Here is a 23,885-nt window from a genome sequence, read left to right as displayed (position 1 = left end):
AACATAATACATTTTAAAGGGTTTTTACCCAAATGTTTTGGTGGCTCAGGCATGGTAACCTGTAAGTATAACCATTTTGCTTTTTTTTTTAACCTTAGTCAAAATTTTAAACCACGTTTGCTTTAATTAAATGGTTTATACTTATTTTAGGTATTTATTTATTTAAAATATACCCATATACAAAGATTAACCTCTTTTTGTGATACGTGGTATACAGCCAGATGCAGGAATTATTTTCCTTGTGGATTTTAATAATAAATTAAACAAATTTTGTTTTTTGGTAAAAAATTCTTCTTATAATTTAATTTTATCTAATCCATTAATATTAAAAATTTAGACACATATTATTTTTTTTTATTGGTACCCCATTTTGCTTATTTAAAGTACGCCGTCGCATGTTTAAATTCGACTTTCAAAAACGCGCGTGTTTTAAAGTTACCAGGGCAACATCAACAGTTTTAAATATTTATCTGACCTTACACGATTACATTACTTGTAATGTCAAATAAATAAAATATGAGTAAAATATTACTAACAAATATTTCAAAAGCTTTATTCAAATATTTGGAAATATTAATCTTTTAAATGAATGTGAAAAGTACAGGTATTGTTTGAAATATTTATATTTCCGTTTTTTAAATCAGAGAAAATGCTGTTCAATTTAATACTGCCCACATTCTCGGGAGCCAATGGGGTTGTACTTCCATTAATGGCACTCCCAATAATGTTTGAAATATTCGTCTCATTTTTCTTTTAAGCAATAATAACAATTTGCAAAGTAATAACAATTAATTTGATGTGAAGGATTGCAAATTAAGTTTTGTTTTTCTCTATATTCTCCATATTCTGTTTTTCCATAACAACGGAAAGTATACTGATGTACATCACAAATTCAACAATTTTACATTATTAGCTGTTATTAGCTCTTATTTCAACTTTTTTGTAGTAATAATACATGATTTCAAAGTGTACCAATAAAGAAATAGCATAAAATATGCGTGGATAACTGGTCTTTAAAACACTCGCTCTATTTCGAGCACTCCGGCTCACGCGTGTTTTAAAGACCTCAATATCCACTTATACTTTAATATACTATTATAGTGAGGGACAAGATCTACGCGAAATTTTAAAAACCGACCTACTGGTAATCCGATATTGATAGCTATTGTAACACAGACACCCAGAGAGACATTTACAGAGTTGTACTAATCTGTATCCAACATTCAAATAAAATTATCGGAGAAAGTGTTGAATTTCGAATTATTTTTGTGTACTTAAATGTTTTACCAATTGATCGAAATACTTATTATTTTTAAAGTAAACTACCTCATAACATAGTATTTAGAAAAATTTACCTTTTCCTTTTTTCAAACTTAAGACTGGCAAAATAAAATATTTTTTCAGTTTGAGACCTTTATCCAAATGCTCGCCAATGATGAAAATAAAATTCCTAGATATAAATTCCATTTGCATATCTCAACTAGTTTCGGGGCAATGAATAAATCGTTAGTTTGTAAGAAAAATTTCAACATGCTGAATCTTGGAAAAGGAAGCATTTGCGGGTATACGTTTAAATATCACACTGCTATTATGTTTCATGAAAAATCACTCACTGAAGTTAGTTACCCAACCACCGATGTCCTGTTTCAAAAACAAACGGAATATCAAAAAGAACTAAGCACAAGACTAAAATCAATAGAGACACTGAAACAAAATGGATACAAACGGACTAGTCAATAAAATAAAAGTAACTATGACAACATCGGTTAAGAAAATATGCTCAAACATAAAAACAGCTAAAACATCTAAACTCCAACCTAATACAATTAAACTACTCAAAGAAAGACGAAACAGAACAGATCGAACTTCGGACAGCTTCAAAAGTTTAAACAAAAACGTGAAGAAAGAAATTAGGAACGATCATAGAAAATATACTAACAAACTAATAAAAGATATAATACAGGATAACTGCAATATGAAAGTACTGAAAGCAAAAAACAAGCTGCATAACAAAAATCATAGAAATAAAAAATGAGAAAAATTTCACCGTCCGAGACAGAAAGGAAATAAGCGAGGCCATTGAAAAATTATACACTAAATTATACTCGGTAAATACACAACCACAACAACGACATACTGAACGAACAATAATTAACACCGGCTCAGAAGAAATACCGGACATAACCGACTATGAAATAAGAATGGCCCTAATTTAACTAAAAACGAATAAATGTCCGGGAGAGGATAAAATTACAGTTGAAATGTTGAAAATTGGTGGCAGAAAAATGGAATAGGTATTATATATTTTATTTAATAAAGTAATTGATGAGAGAAAGATTCCTAACAATGGTACAACTCCGAAGTCATTCTACTATTCCAGAAAGGAGACAATGCAAATATCGAGAATTACCGACCAATATCCTTGCTATCACATCTGTATAAATTACTAACTAAAATCATAACCAACCGCCTAACACATAAGCTCAATTTCTATCAACCTATCGAGCAGGCTGGATTCAGAAATAATTTTAGTACCATAGGCCACTTGCCACGTAAGAACACTGATAGAAAAATTGCACCGAGTATATTGTTCCAATTCATATGGCGTTCGTCGATTTCCATAAAGCATTCGATTCCATCGAATTATGGGCAGTGCTTGAATCTCTAGAAAATGTACGTATAGATTCAAGATACACTAACATAATTAAAAACACATATGAAATTTGCCATATTGATCGCCAACCTCAACAGAGAAGGCACTTAGGAGGAGGATGAAAACGCCACACTATCTCTCCCAAACTATTTACCCTTGCTCTAGAAGACATTTTTAAGAAACTATAATGAAACAACAAGGGTATCAACGTCGAGGAATCATACTTAAACCACTTGAGATTCGCAGATGACATAGTTTTTAATAGCCGATAATATCCAAAAACTAAATGATATGTTACAACAATTAAATGCAGTTTCAGGAGCAGTAGGCTTAAAAATGAATTACAGTAAAACAAAAATACTGAGACCAGACAAATATAACAATACAAAATCATACCATAGAAAATGTTGAAAATTATGTATATCTAGGTAATGTCATCAAACTAGGAAAACCAAATCAAGATGCTGAAATTAAAAAAAGAACACAACTGGCATGGGGCGCTTTAGGCAAACTAGTATATATCTTGAAAAACTCTTCCATTCCTGTAAACTTAAAGAAAAAGGTGTTAAACACATGCATACTACCAGTTTGTACCTACGGCTTGGAGACAGTAGCCCTTACCAAAAAATCTGCTAAAAAATTAGAAACAACGCAAAGAGCAATCGAACGATTCATGCTTGGAATATCACTAAGAGACAAGATTAGAAACACCGAGATAAGACGTCGAACGAAGATTAGGGATATTGTGGAAGAAATTACAAAAATGAAATGGCGCTGGACAGGTCACATAGCCCGATATAATGACAACAGGTGGACACGGAGAATTCTAGAATTAGGACTAAGGACGACAACAAAAAGCATGGGAAGACCTAAAAAAGACGGGTAAATGACATAAGAGCAGTGGCAGGCAAACACTGGATTAGATTGGCGCAAGATGGTGGATGAAACATAGTTGTCAAAGAAGAAGTTAGTTACACGTATTCACTAAATTTCTGTATATTTTACAAATATGTATTATTCAAAAAGACTAAAAATCGACACTTTGTACCTCTGTAACCTAGAAACAAGTGATTTCTGTGTCTTGACGCAATGATAGCTTTTGATTTTAGTATGACTAAAGCTACCTCTCTGCAAAGTTTTAGCCAATTTAACTAAAACCACTTTTACAGAAGAAAAGTGCCGGGATCTTTTATATAAATGCGGTTAAGAGCAAGGTTCATCAGACCAACTGTGGATAGAGTAGAGATGGTGATGATGATATCCAACCTATGCTTGGGAAACGACATTTAAAGAAGAAGATAAAAAATATATAACAGTATTAAAAATGACATATTTTCATTACCGCATTAATTGAATCTGTTTTTTTTTTAATAAAACAAGTATACTTCTGTCGTTAATTAAATAAAAGTTCATTTTAAAATAAAACCTTAAAAGGTTGTACAAATATTAAACATATTTTGAATCATGTTCCAGTACCAGTGCTGCGGATATAACGGTAATTATACAAATGAAAAGCGGCTAGAAAATACAAGCAAATAAATGGAAATGCTGGTTCATGGTCGCATCAAATATGCTCAAGGCACAGGAAATTTCGATTTGGATATTTGCCGAGATAGACTATAAACAATATTTATATATAAGTATGCTCGGTAACAAGTATTTTGAGTTGTAAACACGGTGTTTTCAAATTATAAATAGTGAGTATTATTAATGTAGTATTATTATTATTTCTATATTTGATTTCCATTTTTTTTCTTCGTAAATATCGTTAAAAAAAGGGTAAAGCCAAACCTGCTTTTGACGCAGTCCCAGCATAATTTCAATTTCAATTTATATTTTTCGGGATTTTCTTAACAGTCTTGTTTTTTATTTAATTTGTCTTCCTCAAAAAATTTTAGTCATGGTCATGCTTGTAATGCAAAAGAAGCTGCTTAATTGAATTAGAGACAATTATGGTATTTTCTTGGTTTTCTTTCATTACGAAAATATCCTACTGTGCTTCTAGTCCAGTAAATGCGAGTTTGGTGATGATAAAAAGTTGTGAATTGTATAAAAAGCGATAATATTACAGCTTTTAAGCTTTCTTTTCGGTCTTCTTGGGTAATAATACGACCTTTATATTGGACAGTATTCCACCTTGGGCGATGGTAACTAACCAACTGTAAATGTTTAGGGATTATATTGTATTCTTATATTATATTCTTGTTATCTCACGCTACATTTCCTGTCAATTCCAAAATTTCAGCCGCTAGATATTTCATAACAGCTGCCAAGTATACAAGAGCTCTAGCACCAACTCTTTTGGCATAATTTCCTTTCCTTAATAAACCATGAATAAGATCTACCAAAACAATAAACCAGCACAATTTGATCGGGATTTTGCTTTTTTCTTAACTTTGCCTCCTATACCACGTCCAAATATGTTTTAAATTTTTACTTGCGTTAATTTTCCTTAAAAATCACGTAAATACTAATGTAAAACAGTAAACCAAATGGCACTAAAAATTTTAGATATGTAAAGTATTTGACAGTCTAGACATTTTCTAATTCGATGTGATTGATTTTAATCAATTAATTTGCTTTTTCAAATTTATAATAGTATTATTATAACGTCAATAGAATATAACATAAATACACGGTTGACTTTAAAACAGCTTATGACAGTGTTAAAAGAACTGCACTATATAATGCAATGATCGATTTTGAGATCCGATCTAAGATGGTTAAATTAACAAAACTAACAACGTAACACAACATATAAGCTTGTGCGTTAAAAAAAGAAAATGTTCTTTACTTTAAAAATATCTAGGACATGGAGAAGTCACATAATTCACATATCTTGGATACCTAGTAAATTTAGCAAACAATACAAGTGACGCATTAAAAATACGTATATGAAATATGTGCGTAATCCCAAAACAACGAGAAACTACTGATATCTTTGAAAAAAAATACTTCGAAAGATATTTAGGGATATAAATGAAAATTGGAGTAGCGGGAGATACTTCTCTGCAATCCTGGCAGGGGATAGATATACTTTAGGAATAGCAAACTTGCTCATGCGAGCTCGTGAATTTCTTTAGCCTCTCATCTCCGGGAAAACCATGTCCAAACCCAAAGCATTCGTATCTCTACCCTTTCCTAGTTGCTTTCTACATAAACGATGACTTCTGTATAACAAGTGCAACCATCATAAAGGGAGGAGAATGTCTATGTTTAATCTAGAACTCGCTGGTGTCTCCCTTTTGTTTTGGGTATGTATGTTATCATAAACAAATAAAAACAAGAGGACTATAAATAAACTATATTTAAAGAAAGTAAATAAAATAAATAAATAACATACAGACAAAAAGTTATATATACCAATTAAAATAAGCGTGACAAATGCTTTACCAAACGGTGAATGTAGTAGCGTAAAAACACAGCTGTTCATAACTAAATATTATTATAATACGAATTGTGGATAGGATAATATTGTATACAATATATATATATATATATATATATATATATATATATATATATATATATATATATATATATATGCTTCTCCACAACAAAAGGGCTTCTGCGGGGTTGCTCCACATCTCCAACCCCATTCAAAATATACTTAGAGAAAGCCTTGACCACATGGAAAAGAAAATGCGAAGGCATGGGAGTACCGGTACGGAACGAATATCTATATACGTTAAGCTTTGCAGACGATCAAGCAGTGATTGCACAAGACCAAGACGACCTCAACTACATGATGAAGAAACTACAAGAAGAATATACCAAGGCTGGCCTAGATAATAACCTCGCGAAAACAGAGTACCTATCTACAAGTAAAGAAGATATAGAAGATCTACAAGTTGATGACAACGTAACAATCAAAGGAAAGGATAAATTCAAATATTTGGGGTTTATAATCACGAAAAAGGCAACAACAGAGGAAGAAATTACACAAAGATTAGGACAAACAAGAACAGCAATCCGACAACTTAACTTAGTATGGTGGGATAGACACCTAAATATGAAGACAAAAACACAGATTTATAAAACATTAGTGCGAAGTATTATGACATATGGGGCTGAAAATTGGATCATAAACAAGAAAAACAGCAGTAAGATAGTAGCAACAGAGATGGAATACCTGCGAAGATGCTGCAGAGTAACAAGAATGGATAGGAGAAGTAATGACAAAATAAAGCTAAGAACATCAATAGAAACAGACATACTAACGTATATAGAACAGAAAAGACTAAAGTAAGACTATAATTATTATACAAAATAAATGTAAAATGTTCTGATAACCGTTAAAGTTAAATGTTCCAAATAAACAAATAAAGATAAAAATTGCTCTATCGTGGCACAAGATTCAACAGAATTCAGCCCAAAAAAATATGAATTTGCAGTAAATAAACGTATTTAAGTATAACAACAAAATGCATATAGCAGTAAACGGTACTCGATGTAGAAGCAAACAGTTTAAATAACACATTATGTAGATTTACTTTACCTTTGGAACTTGGACTTCTTCTTCGGCATACAGGAACCAAAACAGTATTAAAGATAGCGGAGCGGCCTCCATCCCTAACTAAGACACCACTGTTTTGTTTGTTCGATGAAACTATTGCCTTTAATTTAAAAACGGCGGTTGGGACAAAAGTTGATTTTTACAAGTTGAGGCACTGCGTGGGTGTATAATTACCCAAGCGATCTGCAACTTTAACGAAATAGACTACTTTTTCCTCGATTCTTTGTTAACATACAATGTATAAGTGAAAGGCCTATTCATTTCAACATTGTATAACAATCGTTTATTGTTTGATAGTGCCTGGATTTTTGAAAGAAAAATCTTGTATAAAAACTAGCAAAAATTCTGTTAATATTTTAACAATATTTTACACAGCTGCGAAACTGCAACAACGACCATGAATAATCCGAGCAAAAAAAAACAATAAATTTTAAATCAGAACGAATCAATATGGGCTTACGAAAGGAGAAAGAAAAAATGGATTCTCCCAGAAAACAACAACCTGTATAAAGATACACTAGATATTGAACAAGCAAATCATGACAACAAAGGCATTAAAATAAAATAAAAAGGAGTGCTACCGAAAAATCGTGGCCCATGAAGAACAATTAAGAGAAAATATTAAAGAGCGTCTAAGTAAAAAAACAGCGGACAGCTTCTCTGCTCTCTGTTATAGATATTTATCCGTAGAAGAACCCTCTTTAACTGGACTATTGGGCCTTTCAAATTTGCTTGTCACGAAAAAAGTGTAATAAAATGGTATACGCCTTGGCTTCGGGTCGCTGTCAGTTTGCTTTTATTTTATGTACTTTTCGGGGATTTGTGTATTTTTCTTGATTTGCTGGTATCGTAAAACGAGTTAACAAAGATCATGTGTAAATAATTTTTGGTTTAAGCATACGATTTTTCTCTAGTTTTCTCCTTTTTTGCAAAAAAATCAGTCACGCACAGCGAAGAAAAAACTCTGATCCTCGTTAGGAATGTTTTACATCTATTAATTTGTCTGTTTATTTTTTAGAAATTTACATAAGAGATAATTGTATTTAGTATTAACAAACTCCGCCTACGAAGTCTTCGTTATTGGTCAAAATAAAGAGTGTCGAAATTTAGACGGTTGTGCAATTGCGCAAAGTTTGTCATTAACTGTAATATTAACCCTTATTCTTCTTGTAGCCTGCTTGATTATAGTGAGTTGTTTATCAAATTGGCTACAATAATTTTGTTAACGGTAGCTCGGAAAAGCGATGCAGAGGATCTGTTAAACCATTCTCTCAGGTTTTTAAGCCATGACGTTCGTCTTAGACCTGGCCCTCTTCTTTCGTATATCTTGTCTTGAAATAATAAATAAAGTATGTATAATATTAAATTAATATTGACAGTGCTCTATTATTAAAACCGTCGGGAAAATGGTTTTTACAACTAAGGAAAAAGTGTTTACTGTAGAGCTCTAGAATTTTAGTTTTACCTCGTATATATTAAAACAGGTCACTGAGATTGATAATATAAACGTTTTTAGTCTTAACACAAATTGCTTTTCGTTTGATCTTGATTCAGCCTAATATTGCGCGTCAAATTAATATGAACATTTCCACTTAGGTTGGGTAAATGGGATATCACTTTCGGCGGACCCGCTGCCAAAAGCAGTCGGTTACATTGTTTAGTCCGGATTTTCTTAAAATTCGTTATTCGTTATTCGTTTTTGTCATTATAAAATAGTGTAAAGTGTAGTAGTAGTTAAGAGAAGTAGATTTGGTTTGGAGTAATAAAGATCTTTCTCGGATATAGTTTCAAAAAACTGGCAAAATTCTCGTTTAATCCCATGAGTTAAAAGGAGGTGAATTTAATCTCAAAATACTATTTGGCAGACGTTGTTTAATGAGTTAGTCAATCACCGTTTTGTTGAATGAGGGATCTGAAAAACAGCGGTTTCATGGTTTTAAGAGGTCCACATGGTTTTAAATGAAAATTAAAAGGAAATAATCAGCCAGTGAAGCAAAATAGTTTTGATAAATTTTTCTAAGTAAAATAAACTAAAATTTGCTTTCATGATAAATTAAAAAAATTATAAATAAATATAAGTTTCATAAATTAGCTAATTGTCATATTTTAGTCTTCTTTAAAATAAAGTTAATAATCAATTAATATATCAGAAAAGTTTGATATTTCACTTCGACAAATGACAGTCAGTATTATCCTTTTCTGTCAATTGGTACATAACCAAAATTTTAAATTCTGTTTTGTTAAAAGGTTAAACTCAATGTAAGTAATCTTCTTCTTCTTCTTTTTCCTCTTTATATGCAATTCTGCTTGTTCATTGGCGGATTAATACCTCAATGGAAGGTTGTCACACTTTTGCGCGGTCGTCCGATAATTCTGCCGATTGGTGACTTACCTCTTGCTATTTTGACGACAGCGGCCTCCTTCATTCTGCTTATGTGGTTATTTCATCCTTTTTTTCTATTTTGTGTCCATATTCATTTATACACTGCACGTTACAATTTCTTCTAATGTCTTTACTTCTCTTTCGTTCTCTCATCGTATTTCCTGTAATTCTTCTCGGTACTCTCATCTCTGCTGTTTCCAGTAGCCTTTGCGTTGTGTCTGTGTCGAGTCTTGTTTCTGAGGCATATGTTATTATTGACCTTACACTGGCTTTATAAATTCTTGACTTCATCTTAGCGTTAATATGTCTATTTCGGCATATAGTGTTATTAAGGCATCCTGCTAGTCTATTTGCTTTTTGTACTTGATCTCTCACTTCTTTGTGCAGGTCTTCATAGCTGGACAGTGTAATTCCCAGGTATTTTATTTCCATTACTTGTTCAATACTGATGCCATCAATTGCTATTTTACATCTCGTTTGCTGACTACTATCGTTTTAGTTTTCTGAGATGAAATTGTCATATTAAATTATTTTGCCCTTATGTTAAATCTGTGGACCAGTCTTTGCAGACTATCTTCATCTTGGACTATCAATATTGCGTCGTCTGCGTAACAGAGTATTTTGATTTCTTTGTTTCCCATTCTGTATCCTCTTCCTTTGTTAACGGTTTTGATGATTTCATTCATGATCAAATTGAAGAGCATGGAGCTCAATGAATCTTCTTGTCTTATGTTTCTGCCTACTTCCATAGGTTTTGTAAGTTGTCCATCTATTCTGACTTCCATTTTGTTCTTTTGGTAGATATTTTCGATAGTTTTTATAATAATTAGGGGAATTTCTCTATTATACAAAAGATGGATTACATCTTTGAGTCTTACTCTGCCAAACGCTTTCTTTAGGTCAAACAAACACAGATATGCTAGTCTATTATACTCTAGTGATTACTGAATAATTTGCTTTATAACGAATATTGCATCTGAACACGATCTTCCACTAGGAAAACCCTGTTGTTCATCTGCTTAGCTTATCCTCTGATTTATTAGCACTTGTTAAATTTTAGTTGTAAGTTTTAGCATAGTATTTAAGAAGTTTATACATCTGTAGTTTTCTGGCTGTTTTTTATCTCTTCTTTTGAGTAGTAGAATTAGTTTGCTCGTTCTCCATTCTTTCGGTATTTTATTGTGTTTTATAATTTTATTAATTAATGTTGTTAATTGTTCTATCATTGCTTACTCCAATGTTAGTAATGTTGATCAAAATTAGGACATGTCTTTTAATTTATAATAATTGTTTAAATTGATATAAATAGCACCAATGTAAGGTTTGTTGATAAATTTGGATAATTTTATTTACGATAACTGTTTATGTGAAATAATAATAAATATGGTATGTTTCTCTTGAAACCAGGAGTTTAAAATTAGTCTTTTAAAAGGATTTTCACCCTTAAAATTCTTCTACTAAATAAAAACCTTTCTTTCTAACCAGCAAGAGCATTTTTTTAAACTGCGTCCAATTTAAATACTTTAGGAATCTTCTAGGGTATTGTTGCCTAGGAAAATCTGTAAGTATTTTTCTTTATTTCCTTTTTTGTAGTTAGCCCTCGCAGTCCCTCAAATAAAGAAACCTTTATTCACGATCCGGCTCTTCAACCAAAACACGAGTAGCCGTCCGCAAATGTTACAGTTTATTTGCTTACCCTATCTCCAGCCCAGTAATTGTTCAGTTTTCCCTTTCAACCCCCTACAAGCAAGTATATATTGTTACAAGTGACACCCCACGTGGTAGGCAAATTAAATTGTTTCAGAGCATTATATCCACTCATACGAAAATGGACGACATAATGGTTTAAGTTTGAAACAAATGTCTGAAAAATATCGAAAAGTGTTTAACATAGCAACCCCCAGTAAAAGTGTAATGTAAACAATCATTGAGAAATAGTACTGTGTCGTGACAGCGAAAGGGCCGTTTCGGTTATCTAAAAATAGTCCCTACAAATCTTACAATCTCCAAAATAAAAAGCCTCAGTGGGGTATACAAACTTGCATCTGGTGCCTGATCAAAAACTTATATCGGTCAAACTAGTAAAACTTTTAAAAAAGGTATAACAGAACCCAAAATGGCTTTCAATAATAGAAAAACAGGTTCTACGTACGCACTTCACCTTTTAGATTATAGTCATTCTTTGAATGGCCAATTTCAAATTCTCTATATTCAAAATAAAGGTCTTGAGTTATGTTTATTAGAATTTATTAATTTTTTTAAGCCATTCTCTCTATTCGGATTGCCGAATACAGGCCTCTTCTAATTCTCGTCATTCATCTCTGTTGTCTGTTGTTTGTAAGACGTTTTCACATTGGTCTTTCAGTTCTTTTAATATCATCGCTCCAGCGCATTTGCCGTCTTCCTTGTGGTCTTTTGGCTTTATATGTCCGCCAATTCCCGATTTCTTTATTCTATGGGCCTTCCTTAAGACGTTCATTATTTCAGACCATTTTTATTTCAGTTTAGCTGTCTGTTCAAAAGCATCTTTTACTTTTGTTCTATTACGAATGTCTTCATTGGTTTTATGGTCTTTGAGTGAGATACCTAGCATCTGTCGTTCCATAGCTCTCTGAGTTTTTCTGATTTTCTCCATGTTTGTTTTAGTGAATGTCCAGGTTTGAGCTCCATATGTAAGTACAGGTAGGATACAGGAATTAAACACTTTGGTTTGCAGTCTTTGAGGTATATTTTTATTTTTAAGTACGTATGAGAGTCTTCCGAATTCTGCCCATCCCATTTTTACATGTCTGCTTATTTCTGTAGTCTGATTTTCTTTTCTTACCTTGACATTTTGACCTAGATATGTATATTTATCTACGTGTTCTATCTCTGGTCCTTGGATGTTTGTCATCATTGTTTGACATTAGTTGAGTTTTGCTGAAATTCATGTTCAGTACTTTTTTTAGGGATTCTGCGTGTAGCTCCTCAATCATCGTATTCAATACATTCCACGGGTCGGCTATTAGTACTACATCATCTGCGTATCTAAGATGGTTCAAGTATCTTCCGTTAATAGGGATTCCCTTATTTTCCCAGTCTATTGACTCAAAGATATCTTCTGGGGCAGCTGTAAATAATTTTGGAGATATTGTGTCTTGTCTTACGCCTCGGTTGATTTTTACTAGTCTTGTTTCGATTCCATTACCCAACGTCACTATTATAAATTGCCCACAGTCCTATGTCATCAAAAGCTTTTTCATAATCTATAAAGTCAGACATAATGGGAGATTGTATTCGTTAGTCTTTTCTATTAGGATTTTCAAAGTATATAGATGATCACAGGTGATGTACCCTTTTCTAAATCCGCTTGTTCTACTAGTTGATATCCGTCAAATTTATTTGTTAACCTGTTTCTAATAATCTTTGTAAAGGTTTTGTAAAGTTGTGAAAGAAGTGAAATTGGTCGATAATTTTTCAGGTCTGTGGTGTCTCCATTTTTGTGTATTAGTATTGTTTTAGCAGTATTCTATTGTTCGGGTATATTGCCTTCGAATAGACATTTATTAAATAGTATTTTTTGATATGTAATGGCTTTTTCTCCGCCTTCCTTCAGCAATTCTGCTAGGATTCCATCGCTTCCAGCAGTTTTATTTCTTTTTATTTTTTTACTGCTCTTTCTATTTCTTCGTGGCTATTTCGGCTTCGGCTTCTAAGTTGATATTTGTTATCTGCCTTTTCAAGTTCTGCTTTGAAGGTTACGAAGTTTCTGGTACGATACAGATCGCCGTAGAACTTTTTAATTGAGTCTGCTATATCAGATTTAAAACTGATAAGATTGGTTAAGGCTACAATGCGTAAAGTTGTTTGCAAAGTCAAAATACAGGGCGAACAATCACAGGAATTTGAAACGCATGTTGGGCTGCGACAGGGAGATGCGCTGGCGTGTCTCCTTTACAACATAGCTCTGGAAAAGGCGGTCAGGGATGCCCAAATAGACAACAGAGGAAACTATTTTAATTAATTATCCCAAATTTTGGCATATGCAGATGATGTTGACCTAGTTGCCCGCACAACACGCAAGCTAAAAGAAATGTACACCACCTTGTCAACCGCCTCAAAAAATATGGGCCTGCAAGTAAATAAGGAAAAAACTAAAATAATGGCATTCAACACCCAACAATAGAGCCAGAAACATCGGCCACCAATTCACGGTTGATAACTCTACCTTTGAAGTGGTGGACAAATTTACATACTTAGGCTCCCTGATCACCAAGGAGAACGTCTTGACGGAAGAAATCAAGCGAAGAATAATCCTAGCAAACAAATGCTATTTTGGACTGAGTAGACATATGAGAAGCAGAAACTTAAGCCAAAAAACAAAAGTAACCATATACAAAACCCTTATACAACCAGTGTTGACATATGGGTCGGAGACATGGACCATTTCCAAGGCAGATGAAAATCTCCTGCTTATATTTGAACGAGGGATCCTGAAAAGAATATTCGGTGACATCTGTGAAAATGGAGTTTGGAGAAGAAGGTACAACTACGAGATATATCACAGATATAAACATATGTTTGGTGGTAAAGACGTAGTATCCTTTATAAAAATAGGAAGACTAAGATGGGCAGGACATCTGGCAAGATATCAGTAGAACAACCCTCCTAGAAGAATCCTTATGTCACAACCTGTGGGAAGTAGAAGTAGGGGTAGGCCAAAACTCAGATGGAGGGATGGTGTAGATGAGGATGCATCTTTTATAGGGCTGCAGCACCAATGATGGTCAGATTTACTTTTTTCCAGTTGTCCTTGTTCATTTTTAATGGTTATTATGTTTTTCTTTCCTAGTTTGGGTTTGGTGCATTTGAGACTTCGGTTTTTCTCTATGACTTGTTCTATACGGTCTTCTTGATGGTTTTTAATGCCTTCTTTTATCTGTTTTCTTATGAAAATTTATTAATTAATAATAATTAGAATTTGTTAAAATATACAGATTTAATTCTGAATGACCAACTTGAGAGAAACAGATCACTCCACAACTTACTCAGCTAAAGACTTTAAAGAATAGACGGTAGACGCATATTAAAAATACATCAATTGAGAAAGGCACTCTGCCGAGAGAGCTGTAGTGAAAATAAAAATTGTAATAAATTTTGTGGAAGTTTAGATAACAAACGTTTTCAGTGTTTTTTTTTTCTTACATAAAATATAACTTTCGTTAGTTGCTTATTTTCTTCTTGTCGACATGTTTTTTATTAATTATCCACTATTATAAATTCTCTTATTGTGCAAAAATTTTAACAAGCGTTTAAGGTTAACTTAATTGTTAATAAATCTCAAATTTCAAATTATTTGTCCCATTATCGTCTTCTCTAAAGATATCAACTATATATTATGTAAAGCTGCCTGAAAACGATTCCCTATGCATCAGACAACAAAGCATTTAGAGTTTTGCCCCTCCTCTCAAGTGAATTTAATTTTGAGATTCCAAGGACTAGAAAATTTTACGATGAAGTGAAGAACCTAATCTTGGGTAGTCTCATCGGCATAAATTTTCGTAATATAAACTCAAGTCTGTACTATTTGCAGTTCTATGATCTGTCTAAAGAGAAGTACGCTCAAATTAAAACCATAAGTATGACACGAGGGGCATGTTGATGTATCTAATATTGTTAGATTAATGTTTATTTATTACCAGGTAATCAGCAATTTAGTGTTCACTTTTTAAAAGAAATTAGTTTGGTCCATAGTGGATTTAATTTTTGCACGAAGTTAAATTTTAGATTTATTGTATTATTTAATAAAAAATAGGTTTTAAATTTAACAATCACTACTACTCGCTTGATTCTCATTGCTTAATGTATTGCATAATTCCTTTTATTAAAACAGCAAACAATCTTACAATACTTAATAACAACTTTACCTGAATTGATTGTAAAACACTATGAGACAGAGCTAGAAGTAAAGATATATGACGAAGATGCAAGGTGAAGAACATCAAAGACTAAGGAAGAAATAGAAGAGTAGAATGGAACGGTCATATAAGGCGTATGACATCAAATAGAGTAGTAAAGGCGACAAGAGACGGTTCCCCAATAAGAAGACGATCAGTAAAAAGACCATGTATACGATGGAACGACAACTTACTGGAGGCACATTGCAAAACAGACAGAGTCATGTCTACATAAAAAGAAGAAGAAAGAAGATATGAATGACAGAACTGTTCAAAAACTGTATTACTACTGTACTTGAACAGTCTACTTCCTACGTTTATATATATTTTCTGACTTTTCAAACTTTAAGAGACATTTCGGGATATTTAAATGACATCTAGAACATTCTACATTTTTTCCTCCTTTGTTTTTGTCAAGGGATCTTTTCTATATGGAATAAATCTTACGGAACTGTTGTAACACTACTTATTGTTTATAGTTATTCTCCTTAAATAACTGGTCTATCAGGGAAAGACTGAAGCTAAAAAGTTTAATCAGTTCCATGATATGGACCTACATAATCTCTCGAACTACTTTGAATTTATTTCTAATAAAAAAATGGATGTAGTAGATTAGATCGTTTATATTCTGCATGATGGTGTATGGCCTTCCCAGTTTCGGTAAAGTTTCAGACAAAGTCCTTTATTACGTTTGGGATTGTATAACCATACTGGGTCACCTCTTTCGTGTCCTTGACCTGACCTTGGCTTTATAACTTTGAAGCTTCAAATTTTTACGAGCAAATTCATAGGTTTTTCCAACTTTCTTTTAAGTTTTCGATGTATATCAGGGATGAATGTTCTTTTTGGCAGAGAGGCAATCTGTAGAAAATAGGATTTTAAGGAAATTTCTCTTCCAATGATCATCATCGATGGAGAATAAGCGGTCGATTTATGTTCGTAACTTCTAAAGCAGGAATAAAGGAATTAAAGTATCCCAATCTTTTTGATTATAAGCGACAAACATTGAAAGGTATTGACAGTTATATTATGTCTCTCGGTCATTCTGTCTGATTGTGGAGCAAGAAGCGTAGTGTTAATTTTCCTAATACCTAACATTTTCATTAATTCTTGCCGTAATTCTGATTCAAAATATCGTTCTTGTCTAGATACAACGTGGATTATCAATGCTTCTGCCACTGAAGTCGCTCCTTAATTAGGTGAAATTTTAAACCATTTTAAAAAATAGTCAATGGTAGGGAAAATCAACTACATCATTACTTAGATCTGCTGTCAATAAAGTCACGATAGCGAATATGGTTGCCAACACGATATCCGGGTATTGCTAATGGTCATGAAACTAGAAGAAGAAGAAGACCTTTAAAAGATATTGTGCTATTTTACCACAACTTCTTGTTCTAGGACCTTTTTTACCGTTATATAAATCGCATTTCTACACAACTCTTCTATATCCCGGCGACAATTAAACAGTAAAATTTGTATCGAACTTTGGCAAGTGTTCTTTTGACTTTTGACAAAATGCCCTCCAGAAAAGTGGCTATGAAGTTCTTGCAACACACCCTTAATGGGTGAATCTGGCAGTGCCAATATACATATATATATATATATATATATATATATATATATATATATATATATATATATATTGTGATGATGTATTATTTGTGAATGATAGGCAATGAGTGTTTTTTTAATAATATATATAGGGTTTTTATCGCGGTTCTCACAGAATTAGTTTGTAAGTAAGCTCTTTTTGAAATTATCTTTATTATATCTATTATGAAACATACATATATATCTAACATAACCAATGTAAAGTTTAAAATAAATCTTTAAATTAAAATTCTTATTAAACTAATTAAATTATATAGATAATGTAAATTTTAAATAAACTATCTTTAAAATTGAAATTCTTATGATACTAACTAAATTATATTAACAAAATTTTGTACCTTTCTTTCACTGAATGCCTAAATAAAATGTTCTCCAAAATAAAGATTTTAATCACCACTCAATGTCTTCGTTCTCAGCCTCGGTTACCCTTGTTTTTGTGAAATTACTTTTTCCAATTATCAGCTTCCACCAATTTAAAATATTTTTCTTCTTAACAGCATTTATATATATTCTTCTTTTCAATATACCAATATCCAATCACCAAATATATTATATAATTTTAATTTTTAATTAATACTTCCTTCCATAATCCAATTACCATTTTTACATAACAATTTTTAATCTTCAATAATATTATCTTTATACTGTTTCTTAATCTTCATTGAACTTATTACATTGAACATCTGGACCTTCTGGCTGACTATCTTGAACTTACTGAACAATTGACTTCACTAACTAAATTCTTCTAACTAACTTTCTTACTAACTGACTGGCCTCATAGTAACTGTAACTAAACTCATAGTAACTGTCACTTTTTGAATCCAAATCACCGAGTATCTTTTTCCATGTTCCAGAATCATCTGGCAAGAAATCATATTCGAATTGTTCTATATGATTGTTCTCGAAAAAGTATATGTTCTGGTTATGTCCATTTTACAGACATAACCATATTCGAGAACGTTCTACCGTAGACAAAGGTTAAATTCTGTATTCTAGAGAATTTCTTTCTTTTCTATCGAGAATTTTGTTGACATTTAGGCTTTTCAGATCAGAATATACACTTAAATCAGTAACTATATATAAATTAAACATTTTAAACTAACATATTATTATAACCCCACTTTATATTCCTAATTATTATTTAAAATGTCACTTTCAGAGTATGTATATCTCTCTGTCACTTAAATGTATAGTTGGTTGCCTATGCACATGGCTCACTTAAATATATTTACAATATTATAATTATTAAAATAAAACTTTATTACACTTTATTTCTTAAAAATGCCCTCACATAAATAATTTTTATAATATTCCCTAGTATATAACTTATTAAAATAACCAAATACTTTTAATATCTAATATTATCTAATATATAGCTTATAAATTAATTTTTTAAACACTATTTTTCCTCCTCCTACGTCCAATATCATTTCAATATATATATATATATATATATATATATATATATATATATATATATATATACAAACAACACAGTTTATTAGGGTTGCAGTCAGAAAATTGGCCGGGATGTTAATGAAACACTCTTTTGACTTTTTGTCTAGCTTTCGGGATGGTTTTATTTCTTTTTCAAGAGACTGTAATAAGAAAAATATGTAAATATTTATAAAATATCACAATTCTTCAGTGCAACTTACTAGTCGTTGAGATTATTTGTAAAAGCATTGACACTCAACATTAATAACACACATGTGATATTATATAACACATATGTAAGTTGCACTGAAGAATTGTGATATTTTATAAATATTTACATATTTTTCTTATTACAGTGTCTTGAAAAAGAAATAAGACCATTCCGAAAGCTAGAGAAAAAGTCAAAAAGCGTTACAGTTACAGTTAGGTAAAAGCGTTATCGTGAGCAACTCTGAGAAATACAACAATGATGACAAAATAGAGGATAATAAACACGGTACGAGGAAAAAAATTAAGTTTTAAGATAATTCACGCAAAGAAGAAGAGTATTCATAACTTTTAGCATTTTTGGAAGGATTACCTAAACTTTAAAGTCACTACTGTAGACAAAAAACGTCCAAATTATATCTAGAACCAGAATTTGCATCAAAAAAGCACGTCTACGACACGTATGTGTCAATTAAAAAAGATCACCTCTAATCCAAACCACATTTTATGCAAGTCTTGATAAACTAAACTTATCACTGTTTTCTCCACGAACGGGCAGATGTGACACTTGTTGTGGTTATGACATTAAAACTGTTACAAAAGAAGTGTGGAAAGCACATGTTGGAAAAAAAACAGAGCACGATTAAAAAAAGATAGAAATTAAAACTGTGTTGTATTGACCATTGATGTTGAAGCAGTAAAATTGTCACCTTTAACAAAAGCTTCAGCATTTTACTAAAAAACCAAATTATGCTGTCACAATTTTACTGTTTAATGTGGTATTCAAACACGGCACGAACTATTGGTGGAATGAGACACGCAGTGATCTACAAGCTTCCACTTTTGTCTCTTTTTTGATAGAGTATTGAAAAGAACACTGTCTGAAAGAAAAAATACCGGTTTGATATATAGCGACGGATCCACATGTCAAAACCGCAACGTCACAATCGCAAATGCATTGTTACATTTGGCTATCCATATGGATTTAGAAACGGAGCAAAAATTTTTAGTTAAAGAGCATACACAGATAGAATGTCCAAGCCTGTATTGAGCGGAAATTGAAAAACAAAGATATTTATGTGCCTGCTGATTATATGCCTATTTGTAAGGATGCCAGAAAATACTACATATTTCCATACGACGTAAAATATATCATACATAGCTTTTTTAAAGTTTATACCGCCACCAAATTGCAGTAATCGGATGATTTCATCCGTCCAGGTAAAAAACCAGGTGACCCGGTCGTCACAGATATTGTGTGTCTAAAATATAGCATCAATGGTATCGAATATAAATTAAACTATAAGGATGTATACCAAATATTACCTGGACGAATGGTTAAAGTGTCATCTGTTTTGCCTTGCAATTCTTAGATGGGACATTCATAAAATCTGAATTTTGGGTTCTTCAATAGAAATCTTTCAGATTTCTACTTTCGCGATTTCTATAAATTTATTTGAAATTCCAAAAGTTTTAAGCAACCATCTTTTGCACACCTTACCAACTGACTATCAATTTTTAAATTATATTTATGATTCATATTCCTTGCTTTAGGGCCTCCACTGGTGATGCGAATTCGTTGGGTTTTCTTTGATATGTCTTGTATAAGGGATGATAAATAGGCAGTACGTGTATCATTCAAAATTAGCTGTTAATGTTCCAAAGTAACCAGTTCTGAACATTTTTTGCGACACATGTTTATTAAAGCAGTTACTTTTTTCCGGTTGCAATTTTACCAGTCTTTGTTGTATATTCTAATCCGGTATTTCGTTTTTGTTTTCTTATTTGCTCAATGTTCGTACACATTATACGAATAAAAATTTTTCGTATCTTGTAAGCAATGACAAGATGAGTACACTTAACTAGTTACAACTTTTCACTGAATAAAATATATGACATATCTCTTTTTACTTCTTGTTTTAAGTCACGATATATACAAGTTCTTGACTCAACTTCTTGTTACGGTGTTAGAGATTGATATACCGAAGCGGTTTGTGTACGTTACTCATTTTAGCATTTTATTGACTCATCCTGTTTTTCCTTGACACTGCAGAATTTAGCTTTATATATCTCTTTTATCTCACCGCTATCACTAATGTTACACTTCTTTATAGTCACTTTCATTGAAAAAGCAAACAATATCTTCATTGTTTGCTGTTTGTTGATAACTATTGTTGAGAATTATTCAAAAACCTAATAACTTTGTCTACTTCTACTTCTATTACTACTTAACTTCTTGTTTAGATACATTTTCTGATATTTCAAACCATACGAGAAATTTTTTACATTTAAATGCCTTCTAAGAAATTCTAGATTTTTAATACTTGTTCTTTTTTGTCAAGTAGCCCAGTCTGGTTAAAAAAAAAAGGTGGAAAAATGTTTCGGAGATATCTGAAGCTTTTAAGACATAGGTGGGAGATACTAGATGATGAATAGATGAAAAGATACTCCTAGTTTTACCTTGCGTTTTTTTTAAGCAATAATTTATGGTCAAAATTTGATTTTTTGTCTATAAATTTTTTTCCTTATATTTTAATTAAACAATATTTATGTCATTTTTTTATGTCAAGAATATTAAAAATGATAAATAATTTACAGAGATATTTGCAAAAAAGCAGTTTTTTTGCACTAATTTATAAATTTTATTCATTTTTTTATTAACAAATAAAATGGTATTAGTACATTTAAACATCAAGGAATTACCATCTTTTAGATTTGTGCAAAATTTCCCCCCGATCAGTCAAATATTTTATAAGTTATTTAATTTGTTTATCCCTGATTCTAATTATTTATCTCAGATTAGTTAAATGCATATTGAGTTTTCATCGAAATTATTTACAAAATAAACGTTTGAAAAAGGGGTATGTTTTTTACTTATAAAAACAATTGTAATAACTTCTATATTTTTCAAGCTACAGATATGTACGTACAACCATTGGATAGCTGGTAAAAAAGCTCACTATAAAAAAATAAAAAACCTTCTATGACCAATAGAAACGAAGTTAGTGACTATTTTTAAAAAAATCATATCTCCATTGTTTATAAATATTAAGAAGTAAAATTTGCACAAATTTTGAATGAAAATCTAAACTTTATATTGAAACTTATAGCTATAAAATTTATCTAATTTTTCGAAACGACGGTACTTTTGAAAGATCGACATAGGTTAGTGGAGAGGATATCTGTTTCAGCTCCGTTTTTTTTTTCGGCATCGGAACTTCAAATTGCAACACGTAGGAAAACTCGGAAAAATTGAGTCTATTTGAAATTCACCCTAAATACTTACTTTTTTTTAATTTGCTCGAATAGTCTGTCGCAGTATTAATAATGATGACATAATTTTCACCCCCCATAAATCTCGGAAAATCCCGGAAAATCAACAATGTTTTTTCATTTTATATCATGATGTAATAATACTTATATATTTTATAAATTAAATTTCAGGTAATTTTTTACACATTATATTATTATATTCCTTATAATAATTATAATTGTTTGTATTTTTATAATTAACAATATTGATTTTTATTCTATTTTTCTTACAAATATGATATACAATATTAATCTAATCTGAATAAAATTTAGTTCATTTATTCGACTTCACTGTCAGGTCCGAACCTTTTTGTTGCAGGTTGTTTGTCTTCATTTATTAAGTCAGTCTTTCCATACATTAACATATTAATGGACGATCTTATTGCCAAGGTGGGTCAAGGTAAGGTAGGAGAACAAGTAGGAAAATATGGGCTTGGAAACAGAAATGACAGAGGAGATCGATTGATTCAATTTTGCCAAAGTGAAGACTTCGTAATAACAAATACCTTTTTCAAATTACCTCCTCGACGGTTATATACATGGACATCTCCACAAAATACCAAAGAAAAAATAGTGAGAAATCAAATAGACTACATTATGATAGCAAGGAGGTATCATAATGCTGTTAAATGTACTAAGACGTACCCAGGAGCTGATATAGGCTCAGATCATAACCCGGTAGTTACTGTGATAGAGGCGAGACCAAAAAAGATTAGAAGACTACACAGAAAGGCACTAGATTTAAATAAACTTAGAAACAAAAATATACGACAAGAAACAGGAGAAGAAATAAATGAAAACCTCCGTTCAGTGCAGCAACAAATTAACGATACAAACAACGTTAACCAAAAATTAAAGTACATAAATACAGCTATACAAACAGCTGGAAAGAAACATCTTACAAAAACAACAACAAAGAATAAGGGGTGGATGATACAAGATATACTAAACTTGATGAAACAAAGAAGAAAGATGAAGAATTACCCAGACAAATACAAAGAAATAAATAAATACATAAAAAAGAGAATAAAAGAAGTTAAAGAGGAGTGAATTAAAGAACAATGTGAAGAAATGGAAACCTATGAGAAAAAGTACGATGCGATCAATATGCACAAAAAAGTAAAAGAGATAACAGGAAGCATAAAGGAATGCCAAATAGGTAAACTTAAAGACAAAGATGGAAATCTTATTGTAGATCTAGAGAATAAAATAAAAAGATGGACAGAATACCTGAATGAAATATTTGAAGACGATAGAAACAACTTAACTCAGATAAGCAATGCAACTGAGCCAGACATATAGAAAGAAGAAGTAGAATACGCAATAAGAAACGCTAAAAATGGAAAATCAAATGGACCTGATAAAATTCCTACAGAACTGTTGAAGCTTTTGAATGATAAATCCGTAACCATAATAATAAATTTTGCAGCGAGGAGCTAAAACAGTTTCCCCTCCACTTTCCTATGTCGATCTTTCGAAAGTAACTTCGTTTCGAAAGGTTTTAAGTTTCGAAAAATTGGATAAATTTTATAACTATAAAATTCAATATAAAGTTTAGATTTTCATTCAAAATTTGTGCAAATTTTACTTCTTAATGTTTATAAACAATGGAGATACAATTAACAAAAAAATTGTCGCTAACTTCGTTCCTATTATTCATAGAAGGTTTATTTTTTTTGTTAGATGTGAGTTTTTCACCAGCTATTTAATGGTTGTACGTACAAGTCTGTAGCTTGAAAAATATAGAAGTTATTACAATTGTTTATAAGTAAAAAACATACCCCTTTTTCAAACGTTTATTTTGTAAATAATTTCGATGAAAACTCA

The 23,885-nt window shown here is 31.6% G+C and overlaps 1 protein-coding gene and 1 pseudogene across 1 annotated transcript in view; both read right to left on the bottom strand.

The window, feature by feature from the left end:
- The window catches only part of GABA-B-R1 (gamma-aminobutyric acid type B receptor subunit 1), an 881,512-nt gene that overhangs the window by 583,008 nt on the left and 274,619 nt on the right, over positions 1 to 23,885 (bottom strand). The gene's annotated exons all lie outside the window — the stretch shown is intronic.
- Positions 4,728 to 5,072, bottom strand: LOC140446110 (histone H2A-like; annotated as a pseudogene).

Source organism: Diabrotica undecimpunctata, chromosome 7, assembly GCF_040954645.1.
Source record: "Diabrotica undecimpunctata isolate CICGRU chromosome 7, icDiaUnde3, whole genome shotgun sequence".
NCBI lineage: Eukaryota > Metazoa > Arthropoda > Insecta > Coleoptera > Chrysomelidae > Diabrotica > Diabrotica undecimpunctata.
Note: the sequence above shows the minus strand (reverse complement) of the source record. Positions and strands in the feature narration are given on the sequence as shown.